The sequence below is a fragment of the Macrobrachium nipponense genome, chromosome 12 (assembly GCF_015104395.2).
Source record: "Macrobrachium nipponense isolate FS-2020 chromosome 12, ASM1510439v2, whole genome shotgun sequence".
NCBI classification, from domain to species: Eukaryota; Metazoa; Arthropoda; class Malacostraca; order Decapoda; family Palaemonidae; genus Macrobrachium; species Macrobrachium nipponense.
The window spans coordinates 98,278,447-98,299,924 of record NC_087205.1 but is presented as its reverse complement, the minus strand read 5'-3'; the positions used below and the strand labels follow the sequence as shown (position 1 = coordinate 98,299,924).

At 38.8% G+C, this 21,478-nt stretch overlaps 1 protein-coding gene across 1 annotated transcript in view; it reads left to right on the top strand.

The window, feature by feature from the left end:
- The first annotated feature begins 7,868 nt into the window (after positions 1-7,868).
- The window catches only part of LOC135225061 (uridine diphosphate glucose pyrophosphatase NUDT14-like), a 60,166-nt gene continuing 46,556 nt past the window's right edge, over positions 7,869-21,478 (top strand). Inside the window, exon 1 of the mRNA XM_064264327.1 lies at positions 7,869-8,185. The gene's annotated coding sequence lies outside the window, so the exon portion shown is untranslated. The remainder of the gene's footprint in view (positions 8,186-21,478) is intronic.

Below are 21,478 nucleotides of genomic sequence, written 5' to 3'. Positions count from 1 at the left end.
AATAATGTCTTCTTGGCGGCTTGTAAGCTGTAGCGATCACTATTGGTCCTTTGTTAGTTTGAATTTGGACTGCTAAAAAGTCGTCTTGGAAATCGTCTATTATCTTATGTCTAATATTATTCCTGATTGCTATTGCTATTCCTGCAAAGGGTTCATCAGCAAAGTTTTGCGTATATGTATTATATCCAAACATTTTCATAGTTTCATTTCGTTTCATACCATGCTCATTGATTAATATTATGTCGGGGTCTTCTTCTCTATATATATTGTATAATTCAAATTTCTTAGTTTTCCAAGATTTCACGTTGTGTTGAATTATTTTAATTCTTCGCAGAGGTGAGTCCATTTGAGTTACATTGGTCTAATAATTGTTTTTTTTTTTCATATTTCCGTTTTCTGGTATTCTTGGATACTGGCGTAGTATTTTTTGATGCTGAAGTTGATCCCTGTGGATTTTGTAAAAGTGGAGAACTGGAGAAATCCGAGAAGCTTAGTAGTGAGGCTTGTATTTCTTCTGTTAATTGATGCTGCGTTTCTTGTAGATGACTGATGCGTCCTGAGGGAAGGATTGGTGAGTTCGAGTCCGAATTGGGCTCATTCCCGGGTATAAAGTCTTCATCTGATGAGGAGTCGTCTTCTGAACTCTCTGCTGTGTTTTCTTCATATTGTGTGCAGCCTTGCATATCCTGTGGTATATCCTGAGTTGCTTGTAAATCTTCTGCTTGTTTGTACGGTTTTCTTGTCTTTTGTTCCTTTTCATGGTGCTTGCTATCATGTTTACTGTTTCTTCAGAGAAGTGTATTGTGGGTAAATTGTTATCTGCTAATATGTTGTTTATTACTAGAGGGTAGAATCCTTCTTGGCGCAGCCCAGTTTTTATTGCTAAATTTGTTATAATCGTGATTCTGGTCTCTTCTTGTATTCTACTTATATTATTCTGGATATTATTTGCATTAGCCTGGCAATTTCCCGTATTGGAGGCTGTAACTTTGGCGTAACTTGTACCGTTGTTTGTAGTGGATGTTGCATATCTGTTTGCTTTGATCTCTTGAATTTTTCTTTTTATTAGGGCCTTCCTCACTGGGCATTTCGCTGCTAAAGTTCTATGTTGTTGATTGCAGTTAACACATTTTTTTGTACTTTCTTTACATTCTCTGTATGTATGATCATGTGATGAACATTCAGAGCATATTTTGTAGTTTTTATCTTTAGGGCATTCTTTGTACAGATGCTCATAAGAGTAACATCTGTAGCAAAATGACAAATTTACAAATATATCCTCTTCAATATGTTGACTTGGAATGTATTGGTAGGCTATAAATAATCCTCTTTCCATGGGACTCTTTGCCATCTTCGGTGTTTCAAACTTTATTTTCATGACGTAGGAATTGTTTTGGATTTTTTATTAAGATTCGGAAACTTGTACTACAGATCATACTATCTATCGATCACAACCAACAGACAATCTTCCAGAGGACTCCAAAGAAAAGTACCCGGGTTTATTCCAACCAGCCGAGAGAGAGAGAGAGAGAGAGAGAGAGAGAGAGAGAGAGAGAGAGAGAGAGAGAGAGACGAACGATTCCCAGACATGTTATAATTTGGCCGGAGGAAGGAACGAAGGCAAAAATTATTCAACTTGCAGCACACCTGGAGACCTTCCGGTCGCTGAAATGAAAGAAAATAACGAAATAAATAAATAAATAAACACTCACCTGTAAGTAACGGGGAGGAACGGGATGTAGAAGACGCCGATATCTGAAAAATAACAATAGATGACATTGTAAGGTCACGGCTGTGAAATAGTCTAATAATGCAGCTCTTTACAGGTATTTTTTGTTTTCGCATTGTACTACTGAACTCAGAAGTAGACAAATAAAGTGGAAATGCTTGATAATTATCTACTGAAATACTTTCTGTTGGCAGCTGCGGGGAATAATATCGTCTTCAGAAGATGATATTATCAAGAACATGTCAGCAAAGGCTTCTTCGTTCTGAAACCAAGACTGAAAATCCTGAAACACACACAACGCTACTCAAACAAGAGCAAGAAAACATTAAACATTAAATTCGCATGTATCGACATCAGTGCAATTATACGATTTAATTCTCGCACACACATGCCGGTCTCAAGCACGAAAGAGAGAGAGAGAGAGAGAGAGAGAGCGAGAGCGAGCGAGCGAGCTAGCGTATGGCACTTGTGTGTGTGTGCGTGCGTATGTGTGCGCGTCTAACAGAAGGAGCAACACTGGAATAGGCTCAAGTTACGACAGAAGATTGTTACCAAGATTGAATAAATCAGGGTTGCCGTTTTGAGGAATTTCGTCTACCGGTGTGGCTTTTTGGTGACATCTGGCAACCTCCGTGGCTTTTCCGACCAGTCCACAGGCCACGGCACTGAGGGATAAAATTCTTCACTTTGCCTTTTTATGTTTTATTATGAAAATAAAGTTATAAAACATATCCTGCTTATTTATAGAAATGAATTTTATTGAAATCCTTTATTTTTCTTCGTCAAACATACTTTATAGCTAATGACGTGTAGTTTATTTGCGTCACGGAAATAATTCTACACCGGAAAATGCGTAGTCTAACCATTAAATTGTCCACATTCTAACCATTATTTCATAACTAACGTAAAACAGAATAACTACGTATGGCGACACTGCTAAAAGCCACTGTTGTGAAGAAAAAAACGGCATCGTTGTGAATAATAAGGAATGGCAGTATGTGTTGTTAAACACCGACTCTCTCTCTCTCTCTCTCTCTCTCTCTCTCTCTCTCTCTCTCTGCATTTAATTTAGACTCTTCTTAATTCAGAAAGAACAGTTTGGAGCTGTCCTAGACATTGAAACTTGTAATACAGTTTGTAACTGTTCTAGAGGCTCGAACTGTTCTAGAGGTTGGAACTATCTCCAGAACTGCATTATTCGAATAGGCGTTTTTTTCTCTCCTTCATCAGTCTATGTCTAAAATAAGCCTCGTTTTCTAAACCGCGGTTGTTTTTCCTCTTTGGGGAAAAAAACAACCGGAATCCATTTATACACAATTCTACAATTCTAGGTCTATAATGTCATTTCTTCCCAGGGTGCAGGAGGACGCCAATGTACACATTATACTTCCATATGTTCAACGGATACTCTGTCATTCATTATTGAATTATAAGTGCTGGTGAAAGAGTATTCTCTCCCTCTCTCTCTCTCTCCTCTTCTCTCTCTCTCTCTCTCTCTCTCTCTCTCTCTCTCTCTCTCTCTCTCTCTCTCTCTCAGAATGAGAAAAATAGTGTCAATTTACGCTGGATGATGACGCATATTTTATACGCATTTTAAAGTGTTAATACTTTCAGATTACTGCATTGAAGTTATATATATTCATCTCCTCGGACCTTACAGTACGACGATTGTGATAATGGTTATGTTGGTATAGTGATAACGATGGTGGTGGTGATTATGAGAATGATGTTGATTATGGTGGAAATGGTGGTGTTGGTCATGATGATGATGATGGTGAAGGTTGTGTCCATGATGGTGGTGATGATAATATTGGTGATGATGATGGTAATGGTGGTGATGACGCCGACGATGCTGATGATGATTATGATGGCAATAGTGATGATAATGGTGGTGGTGGTGGTGATGGAGGTGGTAGTGATGATGATGATGGTTATGGTGATGATCGTGATAATTGATGATGATTATGATGGTGGTGGTAGTGATGATGATGGTAATGGTGTTGATGATGACGGTGATATGATAATGGTGATAAGTGATGATGATTATGATGGTGGTGGTAGTGGTAGTGATGATGATGGTGGCGGGGGGACTGAGCGACTTTGTGATCATTCCTGGAGCGAGATATATATATCATAACAATAATAATAATAATAATAATAATAATAAGAGTGAAGTCTGGGTAGTAATCACCGTCGGTCGACATTCCCGGGAAGGGAAAGAAAACCTTTAGGCCTAAGAGTCAGTCAAGTTAGTTAGAATCAGCGACTTGGAATCAACTGTCGGGGAATAAGATGATGATATGATTCTGGTTAAAGATCTTACTGGAAATCGCGAGATAAACGCCCCTGATATTACGCTCTCTCTCTCTCTCTCTCTCTCTTTCCGTGAAGGAAGAAGAATGCAATTACTTATTTATTCATCTATTTACTGCACAGTAATGAAAGGTATAACACCTCAAAAGTTCCAATGAGAGAGAGAGAGAGTTACAGTCAGTCAGGCCACGATTTATTTAGGGTGACAGAAGTGTTGGCAGACGAGGCATTGTCAGTAGTACCAACTACAAGACAACTGACGCTGGAATCCTCCTGAGCGTGTTAGGCCCCGTCCACACGGCCGAGCTTTGCTCGACGAACTTTGTTCGATGTGACGTCAGAAGCGGAGAAACCGCGGCAAAGTTCTGACTTTTCTTGCTGTTTCTACGTTTCTGACGTCACATCGGACAAAGTTCGTCGACCAAAGCTCGACCGTGTGGACGGGGCCTTAGAGATAATTCACCTATCAAAGAGAAGTCACCTGGAACACGATTGTCAATATTACAAGAATAGGATCAGGGAAATATTCTGGGTCACCTTGAAGCCCAATCTTGGACCTTTGGAGGTTTTTTGAGGTAGTGGTACCGTCAACACAAAGGTGGGCACTCCTTTCAGACCGTCCTAACTCATACTTTACAGCCTTTTTTTCTTGGCCAATTCTTCCTACCATGGTATGAAAGCCACTATTTTCTTAACAAATTCACACCAAAGATGACAAAAGTAAATACAATCACCTTTGCATATCACGAGTACCTTCAGTAAAGGTCACAAAGCAATATGGCAGACATCCAGTTGCTTACAAGACTTTTTTTTTAATATTTTTTTTAGACGCTTGGACGCCAAATCTGCCAGTACGAAAGGAAATACAGTATTAATACAACATTCGTTTGCTACCCATTAATACGATGTCAATGACACCTAGTCAGTTGAATTTTACGAATTTTGCGCTAGAACCGAGAACCTCCGGCAACCTGTCCGGTCACTTGGGAACTACGGTGGCCAACTTTGTTTGCATGTAAGTTATTTTTTTTTTTATAATATATGAGGAAATAAAATGAAAATTATAAACGACATTATATTGTCTCAAAGCAATGCTTCAGATTCTGACGAACAGAAAATGTCCTTTGAATTGACAAGAGAGAAAGCTCTTTCCCGAGGATTCTAACCACGAGAGAGAGAGAGAGAGAGAGAGAGAGAGAGAGAGAGGAGAGCCCACTAAAGGCCTGTCCACACGACCGGGCCTGATCGGCGGACCTCCCCTCTAACGGGCACACTTGACGGGCAAACCGTCAAATTGCCCGATGGGTCTTGTAGCAAAATCACCATGGTGGTGCCCGATGGCTTGAGCTTCGACCTGGCAGACGTACGTTAAACCCATATTACATTTCTTTTACTGAGCCATTCTTTGCACCTACTTTTCTTTTCTTCTTTTTCATCACACACAAAGCATTATCATGCTACGCAATATCTTCTTTGCGGTAGGCACCGTGTTTATCGTACCGCCACTGAAGACACTACTGGCATCGTCCGGGCACGCCCACCTCTCCATCGCCTCATGCTAAGGTCACACATTCGCGTATCAACGCACGCACGGCCACGCATGAGCGGAAATTGGTAGTTGGCAACAGCTCACGTCAGTAACCGTAAATGTAAGCGTAAAACACACGTAAAATCGTAAACGTACGGGCGACGTGTCGTCCGGGTGCTAAGCTCCGCCCCCCACTAGGGCGCCGTAGCCCACTCCAGTTTTGAAATGTTCAAAACAAGTCGTGGGTGGTCACGCCAAATGTCACCTGACGTAGCTCCAGGCATTGCACGTGGGACCCACGGTGACTGCTGCGGGGTACGCGCTAGGGTCACCTGCATTGTTCGCCGTCGTTGTTTTCTTTCCGCCGCGAAGCACGTGGGGCCTCCTAATTGCGCTGCAGCTACGGCGAAACGATTCACACATTTACAACCCTGTACGACAAGGCAACGCTGTAGCGTGGTGTAAAAGGTCAGGTCGGCGCCCTCGGGTCATCTGTTGGAAAATCAACTTGAAAATATGGCCACAGGTCTGTTATTTCTTTCATTGACAATGGCGGATTTTGGAATAATCCTTTAGCACTGGCTCCTAATACGATTTCCACTTTCTCCTGACTTTTGACCGCTATCATCAATCAAACAATGAATTGGAATCTGTTCAGAGGGATACAGGGTAATCCCAGGCTCTATTCCCAAGTTAGTATTCCAGCGTTCCGGTACACAAATCTCAACCAGAAATCAACAAACCGGGTCATTTTCGTCAACAGGATTCCGGCATCTACCGCTATACGTCGTCTGTCACACCTGCTCCAGTAAGAAATTAATTTATGATTAGCAACGCAGGAACAGTAGAGGAGTTGGGGCCTGGTGTTATTGGTAAGGTTTCCTTTAGGCCATGAATAATCCCGGGTTGGACGAGTACTTATATGGACCCATGCAGTGCGAACCATTTGTGTGGGAGCAGGACTAATGGCTTCATAGCCCAGGGGCTGTTTCTCTGTGTCTCAGGTGGCTGATCACGATTCAGAATATGGAGACAAGGTTTCAATAAAAGGCGAGTGGGAAATGGATAACGAATATAAAAATACTGGGGAAATTTCTGACGAAGACAATTGTTAGGATGTCTAGTAGTCCTTTTTGAAATAACCTTTACTGCTTAGGCCAAAAATAACAAAAGACTTCACTTGTAGACAGCAAACGTATAGTATAATCTGCTAGAATAACTTTCACACACACACACACACACACACACACACACACACGAACACTTTCCCGGTAACACGGTATTCTCAGATTATGGAAGTGTCGAAGATATTTATTTCTTCTGAATAGCAGTCTTACAATAATGGTGTAACAAATAATGTAAATATCTAAGAGGAATTCCTATATACATCTAAAAAAATATTATCTTGAATAGGTAGAATTCCTATTTATTTTTAAGAATGTTTGATAAGTTATTAGATGTTATTCTATATCGCTTAAATATAAATCGCCCATAGTCAACAGTTTTATAAGTCTAAGTGTATGTCTGAATGGTAAAATCGAAGCAAGACAATTCTAGTGCTAATCTTATATAAGAGCTCCCAAAGCGTTCATAAATCATAATTCCTAAAACTACGTATTGTATTCCTTGTCGACTGGTTACTTGGTTATTGCTATAAATATCATTCAGAAATGGGGTTAATATATAATCAGTGATGTGCTCATTTACAACCATTATTCTAATTGCGTCTACTGAAATGTTTTTGTTGTACAATTAGAAAGTATATATCTTGGTTAAATCTCTCTCATCTCTCTCTCTCTCTCTCTCTCTCTCTCTCTCTCTCATGATAATAAATCTCGATTTTTGTGTGCATATAATTTTCAACTGTAATATTCAGCTGTGTTGTAGATGTCTTTCGCGGATTCAAACAGAAATAAAAAAAAAAAAATTAAAAAAAAAATTAAAACTGTAGTAAGTGTGCTCAATACCCCGGTTGGCCCCTGGCAACAGCACAGCCCCACAACGGTGGGCGTGGTCTTGACGTGAAGTTGATCGGCGTAAGTTCCAGGTAGACGTCCGACCTTGCTTTCTTTGCGCGTACATTTGCGGCGCAATTTACGTCGCTGGCTTTACGTCCGGTAGCCTGTGTCCTGTTTACCAGCTGTTCAAGGTCATTTCACCGCGATGATGCCCAAGATCCACATACGTGGGCATACGCCGTCGTGATACGTGAATGTGTGACCCCAGCATCACCGTGTGGACAACATTCACGGATAAACCCGCCAGAATTTGCCCGTCAAACCCGGAGCACGTCGATCAAGCCCGCTCGTGTGGACAGGCCTTAAACTGATTCTAACCTAATCCCGGTCAGAACTGACAGAATCCAGGATTTTTCCTTCAAATCCCAGACTAATGAAACAACAAGTGGGCGTGGCAGAGGCTTGGAGCTGTCAAACTTGCAAACAGCTGCTTTGAGAATGATTGGAAAGCTTTCCTTTCGATTCTGATAAAAGACACGGAGCTATACGAGTGCAAAAGGGGTGCGTTCAACATACGCTCGCACGCGCTTGCATACGTGTACAAATGTCCCACACCTATCACCTAGCATCCATAGATCTTATCCACGGAGAAAACAGGTATAATATGTTGTTGTTATTGTTCAGATAATGTAATGAAGAACCCTGTTCACATAGAACAAGCCCCATACATCCTATCCCCTGAGAAACTGAAATTCAAGCTTCCAAAGAATATGTTCTATTGTGCGATTAACGGCTGTTTGACAAGCGTCATAACATTACTACAAAAATCTTAAATTAATGAGTTAAAAACTGCCTCGAACCTGAATTAAGAGCCATACCTTTAAATAATCTGAGGAATATAAGCTGGGTCTAGCTAATAGCTATCGTCTGCCACTCAGTAGGCGAGCAATTCACCTGTGATCACAGTTGTTCCCTCCATTCAAACAGTCTGTTGCAGATTCGTGATGCTCATTTAGGAGGTACTCGAGTAATTGTTACGTGAATTACAGAATGACTGGTGAATTAAGTTACGAATTCACGATGTCCGTTGATCACCAATGTCACCCAAATTGAGTAACAGTAAATAAACCCAAAATTTTCGAGGATTTTTAAGACATCGAAGGCGACATCTCAGTTGAAGGTATTACCTCGCGTCCAGCTGTGCGATTTCCCTCACTTGTATTTTAGTTTATTATGGGACCGTAAATATTGTCTGATCTACTTTTGCCTCTTTTAACGACCGGTTTCTGTTTTATAAACAACTTCACGCGAAAACTGAAATCGAACAGATTCACGAAAGCTTCTGTGGGAATTTAGAGCACAATAAATCGAGATAGCTGGATCTTTGCCCCGTTGCCAGAGATCGTGAACGGCTGTCGGAGGTGGTCTTTCTGTGTTGATTTAAAAAGAGTCCGGTTATCCACATCAGGTCGGCCATGTAGTAGTACCCCGTTCAGCACCTTCCTACACTTACGGTAACAATTATTCTGCTATGGACCCCCACCACAAATACGCTGTTCAAGAACCTAGGATTTTCTTATAGATTTGGAAAGTAAAATTTTTTTTTTAAGTGTACAAGTCAATTTTGAAGAATGACACAGTGTTATTTCAACTCCGAAGGACTTTCAAATCTACAAGATAGTTTTAAAAACTGCAAAATTCTAGATCCTGTGACCACTTAGAACTCTTCCGAAGGACATTTCCACGCTAGCCAATGTTCACCAAACATAAAAAACCTACAGCACCAACAATATCCCATAAGAAGGGAAAAACTAACCTGAATTAAATGCCTTCTTCTTTTACCAAAGTCATCTCCTTTATCTCGTGAGTATTTGTCTACAAAAACGACCATTGCTCTTCGTGTTTAGAACTACACTGAGTCTTCCAAAGGAAGGACGGGAGAAATTTCTTTGACCAATCAGAGGCCTACACCATCACCAGTGTTTCTAACGCCTCCTTTCATTGGCTGGAATCTTTGGGTTTTGGCAAAGCCTCTTCATAAACGACTACCCGTTCGCTGGTTGAAGATTATTTTTACATACATCCAGTATTAAGTAAACAATTTATTACCAGGTAAATGAATGGACAAAACACTATACAAATAAAATGAATGGGAATACTCTTCAGAATTCAATATAATAATGATTAAGATATGTGAATATGCAGCTTTTTAATCGTAAAATGAAAATAAGTAAGAAAATCTTTATTTATTTCAGAAGATCCACTAAGAGACTGGTTAAGGATTTCGGTTATTGCGATGCAGTGGTCAGCCTGGAGTGTCTGCTGGGGGTCTGATGTGGGATGGGCTTATGCCTGGGGCTTTATTAGTTATACTTCTTCTTCTTCCCAGCTTTTTCCCATTTTATATGGGGTCGCCGTTTCGGATGAGCCGTTTCCATCTATTTCTATCTTGCGCTTCTGCCTCATCAATTCCCTTCTCATGTAAATCTCCTCTCACACAGTCCTTCCATCTCTTTCTTGTCTCCCTCTCTTTCTTCTTTCCTTGCACCTCCACTCCCATAGTATGTCTCCCAGCGTGGTCCTCATCTCTCCTCAACAGGTGTCCATACCATCTCAGCCTCCCCTCCTGCACTTTCTTTGATACTTCCACCACCTTAGTTGACCCCCTTATGTAGTCATTTCTGATCCTATCCACTCTTGTTACCCCAGACATCCACCTAAGCATTCTCATTTCTGCCACATCCATCTTCTTCTGCTCTGCTTTTCTCATGCTTGCTGTTTCCGTACCATACAGCATTGCTGTTCTTACCACCGTCTTGTGAAATTTTCCTTTTAACCTAAGCGGCACTCTTTTGTCACAAAGAACTCCCGAGGCCTCTCTCCAGTTGTTCCAGCCTGCCTGTTTACCCGAGTTTTACTTCTTCTTCCATACTTCCTCCAGCGTTAACAAAAGATCCCAAATACTTAAACTTATCAACTCTCCTTATTTGCTCTCCACCAAGCTGAATACTTTCTCTATCATCCCCCTCAGTGGTGGTACACATATATTCTGTCTTGGATCTACTTATTCTCATTCCTCTGTCCTCCAGTACTTGTCTCCATCTTTCCAATTTCACTTCCAGCTCTTCCCTGCTCTCTGCACACAGAACAATATCATCCGCATACAATATGTTCCATGGTACTGTCTCCCTTACTTCCTCTATTATAACATCCATTACTATGTTAAAGATAAATGGCTCAGAGCCGACCCCTGGTGTAATCCTACTCTCACCTCAAAACCTTCTGTCTCCCCAACATGCTCCTCACTCTGCTAAATACATTCCGGTACATCTCTTGTATCAATCGCACATACTTCTCTGGCACCATCTTCTCCCTCAGGCTCCTCCATAACTACCCCTTGTCTCGGGACTCTGTCATAAGCCTTTTCAAGGTCAATGAATACCATATGTAGGTCCCTTTGTCTTTCCCGAATTTCTCCATATTTGCCTCAGACAAAATATACCATCTGTTGTTTCCCCTTCCCTTCATAAATCCCATCTGCTCTTTACCTATTTGTACTTCTTCTCTCAGTCTATCATCTTCATCCTTTCCAGTATCTTCAAAGTGTGGGACATCAATTTAATGCCCCTATAATTACCCACACTCTTGGACATCGCCTTTCCCTTTAAAAATTGCTTTATTAGTTTATACATTATACTATATATATATATATATATATATATATATATATATATATATATATATATATATATATATATATATAAATTCAATATAAATACGCATTAATGTATGACTGTATGGTGAAAAATCAGAATAAGCCATGCCTGAATATCTAATCTAAAGTGACGAACGTCTGTCATTTTCTAGCATTTTTTCAATACCTACATTTTTATTGAATTCATTCATTAATTTATTTGTTATTTTACCAGTTTTGCTAGTGGCTGATCTCTGCTCTCTGTATTTCCCTTTTAGTATCTACCTTCTGTTACTTCTTTCGAATGGACGCCTCAATATTCTTTGAGAGCTTGAGTTTTAAGTCAGCGGTTCCTGTGTTGGGATTTTTCCTCATGAATAGGGGTTTTCGTCGTCTGAATAGTAATAATACCTAATAATAACAATAATAATAATAATAAAATATATTTCTATGTAAAAATATATTTCAATATAAATTGTGGATTTTTTTGTTAAACTATTTGTTTTTCGACGAGACCCTGGAATTTCTTAATAATAATAATTATAATAGGTTAATGTCTAGGAGAGGGCCGCATGAAGATATCAGTGATATTCAATGTATTTTTACTAGAATGTGTAGGAATGTATGTAAGTGGTGGTATACGAGTGAGATAATTTAGTGAAATTCAATAACAGTCGAAATATCGACGATCAAACTCACGCTACTCTTGTCTCCTCCCAGAATTTTTCTAAGTCTGTTGTTATTGTTGACTGTGTTTTGTTTTTAGCTCAAATGAGCCCTGTAACTACTATAATCCGCAGACAAACTAGTCCACTATGACGTCTTACAGTTTGGCCAATCACAGTTTTCATTTTCTTACACCTCATCAACTTTGGCCAATGGCGCGGGTGTTTGAAAATTTTTTCAGCGCGACAATACATTATCTTACCCAGGCTTTTCAGTTTGTTCTTAGACATGGAGGCCCGTAGCAAGCACTTCATCTACATTGCACAAGAAGTGAAATTCCAGCTTCTTGTCCTGACTGTTTCCTAAGTTACAGTGAATTTGTTTTAGCTTATTTGGGGAATATTGAAAAACTAGTGGATTCGTCGGGTACCTGGCCACTTCCTACTTTAAGTTGCATGTCAGGGAACCTTGCAACGGCTTCACGTTTTCCTCAAAGCAGCAGCACATCTTTATCACCAACAGTTTAAGGTAAGCTTCATTAATTTATAGAGTATATTATAATGGGGGTAGTATAACGATGTATACAGCAGTACCATCACTTTGGATTTGGTTTGATGGATGTGTTAGGTAGTGGCCTTAAGGGGGGGTCGCAGGGGGGAGGGGGGGGGCGGAGCCCCCCCCCCCCGCTAGGAGGGCCTAGGTAGGGGTACAGGGCCCTAGGTAAGGTTAGGTGGTTGTATTAGGTTCGGTAGTGCCCTGAAAATCACTGTGGCCTTAAGGGGGGGTCACAGGGGGAGCCGAGCCCCCCCCCCCGCTAGGCCTAGGTTGGGGTACAGGGCCCTAGGTTAGGTTAGGTGGTTAGGTTCGGTAGTCCGTCCCCGAAAATCACTTTTCTCTTCCTCCCCCTCCCCCACCCAAAACCCCGCTTCCCACTGGGATCCCCCATAATTGAAGTAGTAGTTTATGCTTAGATTTTGTGTGTAAGCGTAACTCTTAGTTTCTTTTTATTCATTTCCTCATGTTTCTATGCGATGTGCAACACCAATCTGGTCGTTTTTTGCCGTTTTTCGTCGTTAATACTTGAAAAATGGGTGCGGCCTTCTCCTGGACATTTACCAAAATGACATTCACATTTATACGTCACGAGTACCCTCGGTAATAAGTATATATGGCAGATATCCAGTTGTTTGAGGCTTTCCTTTGCTACCTGAAATACGATGTAAAATGACACCAAATAAGTCGAATTTTACGAATTTTGCGCCGGAACCAAGCACTTCCGGTCACCTTTCCAGTCACTAGGGAACTACGGTGGTGAGCTTTGAGCCTGCTGGACTTTTAAATTATTTTTTTTATATATGAGCAAATACAATGAAAATTTTAACTTATAAAAGACAAGTTATTGTCTCGAAGCAATGTTTCAGATTTTGACGAATCGAAGGTGTCCTTGGAAATTAGAGAGAGAGAGGACGAGAGAGAGAGAGATTGAAGACGAGAGAGAGTGAGAAGAGAGAGAGAGAGAGAGAGAGCTTCCCAAGAATTTCCAACGACGAGAGAGAGAGAGAGAGAGCTTTTCCCAAGAATTCCAACGACGAGAGAGATAGAGAGAGAGTTTTCCCAGAATTCCAACGACGAGAGAGAGAGCGGAAGCTTCCCAAGAATTCCAAGTTTTTTTTTTTTTTTTTTTTTTTCGAACCGATTTGAAGGAGGAGAGGAGAGAGAGAGGAGAGAGAGAGAGAGAGAAGAGAGAGAGAGAGAGAGAGCTTTCCCAAGAATTCCAATGACGAGAGAGAGAGAGTTTTTTGTTTCCCAAGAATTCCAACGCGAGAAGAGAGAGGAGAGAGAGAGAGCGCGCTTTCCCAAGAATTCCAAACCACGAGACCTTCTACCTTACAGACCTTACAGTTCGTTTCGGGTTGCCCCCAGGTCCCTCAGTGTGAGGCACCTCTAATGTCTACCAGAGAGTTGCTAGTACATCTTCCGGTATATTTTGCTCTTCCAATCTTGGATGGTCTGGGATGCAGTTTAGATATTTGTCGAGCTTATTCTTAAACACATCTACGCTCACTTCCTGATATATTCCTCAGATGAGCTGGCAACGCATTGAATATACGCCTGCATTATCGATGCTGGTGCGTAGTGGATTAATGTCCTGTGCGTTCCTTATTTTTCCTGTATAGTTTTGGGCACTATTAATCTACCTCTGCTTGCTCTTTCTGATATTTTTAGTTCCTGCTATTTTCTGTTATTCCTTCTATCTGTTTCCATGCCTGAATTATCATGTAGCGTTCTCTTCTCCTTTCTAGACTATATAATTATAAGGATTGTAGTCTTTCCCAGTAGTCTAGGTCCTTAACTTCTTCTATTCTAGCTGTAAAGGACCTTTGTACACTCTCTATTTGTGCAATATCCTTTTGATAGTGTGGGTACCATATCATATTGCAATATTCAAGTGGACTACGAACATATGTTTTATAAAGCTAATCATGTGTTCAGCTTTTCTTGTTTTGAAGTGCCGTAACAACATTCCCATTTTTGCTTTACATTTTGCCAAAATAATTGCTATTTGATCATTGCATAACATGTTCCTATTCATCATCACACCAAGGTCTTTAACTGCTTCCTTATTTGTGATTGTCTCATTATTAGGTCCCCTATATGCATATAGCTTTCCTTCTCTGTCTCCATAATTTATTGATTCAAATTTATCAGAGTTAAATACCATCCTATTTTTCCTCTGCCCAATCATATACTTTGTTAAGGTCTCTTTGTAGAGCGTTCCAATCTTCATCACAAGTAATTTCTCTACTTATTCTTGTGTCATCAGCGAAACTACTCATACCGAATCCTTAACATTACTGTCTATGTCTTCAATCATAATAACAAACAGTATTGCAGCTAACACCGTACCTTGTGGCACACCGGATATTACCTTGGTTTCATCCGATTTCTCATCGTTTGCAATAACTATCTGTTTTCTGTTGCGTTAAAAATTCTTTTAAACCATCTTCCTACTTTATCTACGATATTGTGTTTTCTAATTTTCTTTGCTAATATATTATGGTCTACTTTGTCAAAAGCTTTTGCAAAGTCTAGATAAACCACATCTGTTTCATTTCCGCTTTTCATATTTTTGAATATGTTCTCACGGTGGACTAACAGTTGGGTTTGTGTACTTTTTCCGGGTACGAAACCGTGTTGTCCTATATTAAACAAATTATTTTTTATTAAATGTTTCATAATATTTTTCTTCATTACCCTTTCATACACTTTCATAATATGTGATGTTAGACTCCACAGGCCTATAATTACTTGCCTCTAGTCTTTGATCCACTTTTGAAAGTAGGGGTGATATATGCTAATTTGTGCTCATCATAAATCTTGCCTGTATCTACACTTTGTCTTAATAATATTGCAAGTGGCTTTTGCGATAGAATGAACTACTTTCTTTAACAAAATAGCAGGGACTCGATCCGGCCCTGCAGCAGCTCATTTTTACATTTCATTAATTGCCTGCACAATATCAGCTTCATTAATTTCTATGTCGGCTAAATATTCACTATTTTCGCCCTTCCCTTACTTCTATATCATTATCTTCATTATCTATTCTAGGGGTGAATTCTCCTCTTATATCGTTCTGCCAGTATGTTGCAAATTTCCTTTTTTCATTCGGTTTAAATCTCCCTCAATTCTCAGAGGGCCTATTTCTATTCTTCTTTTATTCATCTTCGTCGCATATGAGTATAATAGTTTGGGGTTTTGCTTGATATTTAATAGGGTTTTTTCTTCCAAGTCCCGTTTTTTCATTTTCTTTTGATTGTATAATCTTTTGTTCTGCATTTTCTATCTTACTTTTTAGTTCTATAACTTTCCATGCATTATTTTCTTTTGCAAGACCTTTTTTCCACTTTCTGATTTTCTGGAACAAGATCCTTCTGTCTCTTGGTATGCATGAATGATGTTTACTTTTCTTCTTCGGTATATATTATCCACTATTTTCTCCAATATTTATATAATATCTCCGTATTTACCCTTATGTCATCACTTACGAAAATGTTATCCCAATCTTTGTTTAATTCTTCATTTATTTCTGACCATTTTATATTTTTTACTGTAGAAGGTTGTATTTTCCATATCCTTCCCACTTTTTCATTTCTTGCTTATCTCTGTTTTCACTTGCTTTGGAATGAACTGTTAATTCTATGACATTATGGTCTGAAATACTCTCATTATAAACTATTATTTCTTTAACATAATTCATCTCGTTCACAATACTAGGTCTAAAGTATTTTTTTCCTTTCTTTGTTGGCAGGTGATTTATTTGTTGAATGTTTGTATTCCTAGTAGCATATCTAATAGCTTTTCAAATTGCCTCTTATCTTCTGCACTACTATTACTCTCTTTTTTAATATGTATAAGTACAACCACAATCTCCTATTCGTTCTTTCCATTCTACCGAAAGGAAAGTTGAAGTCACCAGATAGGATAATAGTCAGTCCTTGTGATTTCTACATATATCATCCAATTTTTGGCAATTATTAAGTCACTCTTTAGTATTAGGAGGTCTATATTACTATGTTCATTAATTTTCAGATTCAAATTCTACCGCTATTAGTTCACATTCTGAGTTACTATATTTCTCATATATTTTTCCTTGTTTTTTGTCCTTTCCCATATATTGCGGTTCCCCTTTGATTCCTTTTTTTTTTTTTTCTTTAAGTTTGGAACCCTTTTATTTGATCATCATTCCCAGTCTCTTGGGAATACCAGGTTTCACTTATATTCATTATATCTATTCTTTTCAATTTGGGTTAGTTCTTCTAAGTACTCTATTTTTCTTTTCGAGTTACTCGTAACTAAACCCTGCGCATTCATCACTATGATGGTTTGCGTGTTTTCTCCTGCATTTAATAATGGTAGTAATAAGGATTTTTTCCCATGTCTCTTTCCTGTTCTGGTATGTTGTTCTTTTTTCATTTCCAGAAATTCTGACATTAAAAAATCCAACTTTTCCATAATATTTGATCTTCCTTCATCATAATTATTCATTTTGTCCTGAATCTGAGAGAGAGAGAGAGAGAGAGAGAGATGAGAGAGAGCGCTTTCCCAAGAATTCAAACCACGAGAGAGAGAGAGAGAGAGAGAGAGAGAGAGAGAGAGAGAGAGAGAGCTTTCCCAAGAATTCCAACCACGAGAGAGAGAGAGAGAGAGATTTCCGTAGAATTCCAACCACGAGAGAGAGAGAGAGAGATTTCCGTAGAATTCCAACGAAGAGAGAGAGAGAGAGAATCTTGGTTTTTCTTAGAATATCAGGTGGGCGTGGCAGAGGCTTGGAGCTGTCAAACTAGCAAACAGCTGATTTAGGACAGATTGCAAGGCTTTCTCTTCGTTTCTGATAACAGATACAGAGATGTACGAATACAAAAGGGGTGCGTTCAACATGCGCTCGCACGCGCGTTTATACGTACATGTGTAAATGTCCCACACCTATCACCTAGCATCCACATATCCAATCCCGGGAAAATTGAGGCAAAAATATAATATTGGAAATGTGTTTGTTGTTATTACTGAGGAAGATGAACTGCCTGTCATATGGAACAAGCCCCAGAGATCCTATCCCCGGAGAAATTTAAATTCAAGCTTCCAAAGATTAAGTCCTTTTGTGCTCTTGATGGCCATATTTGATAAGCGTCTTAACATTACGACAAAAAGCTTTAATTAATCAATTAAAAACTGTCCCGAACCCGAATTGTGAGTCATACCTATCAGTTATTTGAGGATAAGCCGGGTCTCACTAATCGCTATCGTCTGCCACTAAGTGGGCAAGCAATTCACCTGGGATCACGGTTGTTACCCGAATTCAAACAGTATATTGCAGATTCGTGATGTTCATTAAGGAGGTATTCGAGAAATGTGAATTTTAGAATGATTGATGAATTAAGTTACGAATTTAAGACGGCCGTAGATGTCCATCGTTGCCCAAAGTAAAAAATCGTCGACATTTCATTCTTCCGTATTATCTCGAATCCAGCTATGGGATTTCCCCCACTTGAATTTTAGTTTATTCTTAGATCATGATCATTGTTTGGCCGGTTCCTATTTTATAAATAAGTTCACTTGTTTTGAAGTTTGTATTTTTGCTTTGTTAACGTTATTATATCGCAGCCAGGCAGCCAGATTTCCGAGTTGAGGGACATGGAACAGATTTCCGAAATCTCTCTATGGATTCATTATGATTAAATACATTTACCCATACGTAACTGTGAATTTGTTTCTTCGTGATCATTTTTTAACAAGCACCTACTATCATACTTTTCAATCTGAGAATTTAGAGCACAATAAATCTAGATAGTCAGATCCTTGCCACATTACCCGAGATCGAAAAGGGCTGGCTGTCTGCCTGTCTGTGGTGGTCTTTGTTGATGTAAAGGGTCCAGTTATCCACATCAGGTCACGTACTCCCTCCCTCCCTCCCTCCTCCCTCCTCCCCAAGCCCAACAGCCCTTCACCACTTTCAGTACCTTGCTACACTTACGAAAAATGTTCTATTATGGACCCCAAAACCACAAATACCTTTCAAGAGCTTCAGAATTTTCTGAGAAATTTAGAAAGTTCATTTTTGAAAAATGTATGCAAGTAAATTTTTGAGAATTACACAGTGGCCGTCCAGCTCCGAAGGGTTTCCAGTCTACAAAGTATTTTTGAAAACTGCTCACTTCTAGATTCCGTGACCACAAAACTTCATCGAAGGACATTTTCACGTTAGCAATGGTTAACCAAGCATATTAAAGCCTACAACAGCAACAATATTGTCTAAGAATGTTAGATAGACTAACCTGAAATGCCTTCTTCTTTACCAAAGTCATTTCCTTTATCTCGTGAACATTTGCTTACAAAAACGTCCACTTCCAAAGACGTCCACTACATTCCGTGTTTGGCACTACACTGAGTCCTCCAAAAGGGAGGAATAGGAATTGCTCTGACCAATCAGAGGCCTACACCATAAACAATGTTTTTAACGCCTCCTTTCCTTGGCTGAAATCGTTGGGTTTTGGCAAAAAGGCTTATCAGATGACTTCCCATTGGCTGGTGAGACGGAAACCGATTTTCAGAAATTTCTTTGAAGATTATTTTTACATCCAGCATTAAGTAAAAAATAAGTTATTAACAGGCAAATAAATGGATATAGACACGGTGAATAGAATAAATGGGAATATTCTACAAAATTCAATATGATAATGATTAAAGTATGCAAATATTCAGCTTTTTAATCGTAAAATGAAGATCAGGTCTGAAAAACCTAATTTATTTCAGAAGATCCAGCAAAACACTCGAGGTGGAAGGCATCTAAATCTCTGCCATTGCAATGCATTAGTCAGCCAGTGCCTGCTGGGGATTTGATAGGGGCTTGGGGCAGTATGCCTAGGGACTTAACTCCTGAGGCTTTATCAGTTATATTATGATCTATATCAAATTATCACAAATACTCATTGATTGTATAACTGTAGAACAGCTAAATGTAATGAACGTTGATTTGAAGTTGTTTCATTTTCTAGCATCAGGTTTACTACATTTTTATTTAATTGATTTATTCGTTTATTTGTTAATTTACCCAGTTATACTATAATTGATCTCCGCTTTTTGTATTTCCCTTTTACCTTCTGTTACTTCTTTCGAATGAACACCACAGTATAACTGTAGAACAGCTAAAGTAATGAACGTGTGTCATTTTCTAGCATCAGGTTTAATACATTTTTATTTAATTGATTTATTCGTTTATTTGTTAATTTACCAGTTATACTAATAATTGATCTCCGCTTTTTGTATTTCCCTTTTACCTTCTGTTACTTCTTTCGAATGAACACCACAGTATTCTTTGAAAGCTTGAATTTAAGTAAATGGCCACTGTAGTGTTGTTCCATATGAACAGGGTCCATCCTCTGAATAATAATAATAATAATAATAATAAAATAATAATAATAATAATAATAATAATAATCATCATCATCATCATCATCATCACAGAGTTTCTGAACTACAAAACTACAGCAAAGCACGATCTACCTTGCCTGGATCCCCAATAAATAGAAGATATCAATAAATAGAAGATATAGTTGATGACGAAAACAGAATTTTAAACAAAACCTTTACGTTTTATGTTACAATTTCAGGAGAAATTGACGGCTATGGAACGTAATCAGAAAATTACGAGAGAGAGAGAGAGAGAGAGAGAGAGAGAGAGAGAGAGAGAGAGAGAGAGAGAGAGAGAGAGAGAGAGAGAGAGAGAGATTCAGTGTTACTATGTCTGAATGTATATTCTCTCAAAAGTAAATCCTTTTACTCACAGATAGCGAGATATATATATATATATATATATAATATTAGATATATATATATATATATATATATATATATGTATATATATATGTATATATATATATATATCGAATATATAGTAATATTATAATATATATAATATACTATTGATATATATATATATATATATATATTATATAAGAAGACTGAGTAAGGAGGCTCAAGCCCTACAGATATCACAAGGTGGAGAGGTAAAGGCATGTCTCAGCGAAGTACATAATTTATTGCCGACGTTTTCACATCACTTCGATGCATTTTCAAGGCTGGGAATGATAAAAATACAAACATATAAGACTCGTCACTGATAAAACACCGTATAATATCTAAAATTTAAAATTGAACACTAAAACATTTAAAATGTAAAAATTATTGTACAACAACACTAGGTTGGAGAGACAACCTACCAGAGTAAAAAATAGAAGGTGACTGAAGGGGGGGTGGGAAACAGAGTGGGGAGAAAAAAAAAATAATAAAGTAAAAAAACACCCACACACAAAACTATGTACACAAACAAGTGGTTAGGCTATGAACAGCTGAAACTGACGAGGACTGGGCATTCAAATTCGGTACATTAGTTTTGATTAAAATTGATTCCAGTGTTAAAAGCTCGTCATCTTTATTGGCTGATCCAATAATTTTAAAATCATCGATGTCCAAGCGGGAGCGACAGGTAATAGAGTGGTTCCGGATGCTGGATAGCTCAGGATTGGATAATTTGCATCCTGTTCGGAAACTGACTCCTTTGTGGGCGCAGAAACGGACTTGTAGCAGCCTCTTCGTGCATCCAACATAAGTACCCCGATTACATCTGGGACAAGTGTATGATAAACTATGTTGGACACCAAAGGCTGGCTTAATCTGTCTTTAACTCTGAAAGAGATCGGATTGTTAGAGGATTTTTCGGAATTAATTTTCAGGTTCAAGGCCGGTAATTCCTTGTTAATTAATTGTATAACTTTCTTTTTGAAGGAACTGTCATGGATGAAAGGGAACTTAGCATAGATGATTAACTTGGGTAAACGCTGTGTATAGGAGGTGGGGGGTTTATTTTCATGTTAAAAATTTATTGAGGGTTCTATAAAAGTGCACTGAGAGGAAACAGTTGTTGCTAAAAAAGTTTACTAGAAAATCAATAAATTTTTAAACATGAAAATAAACCCCCCACCTCCTATACATAGCGTTCCCAAGTTAATCATCTATGCTAAGTTCCCTTTCCT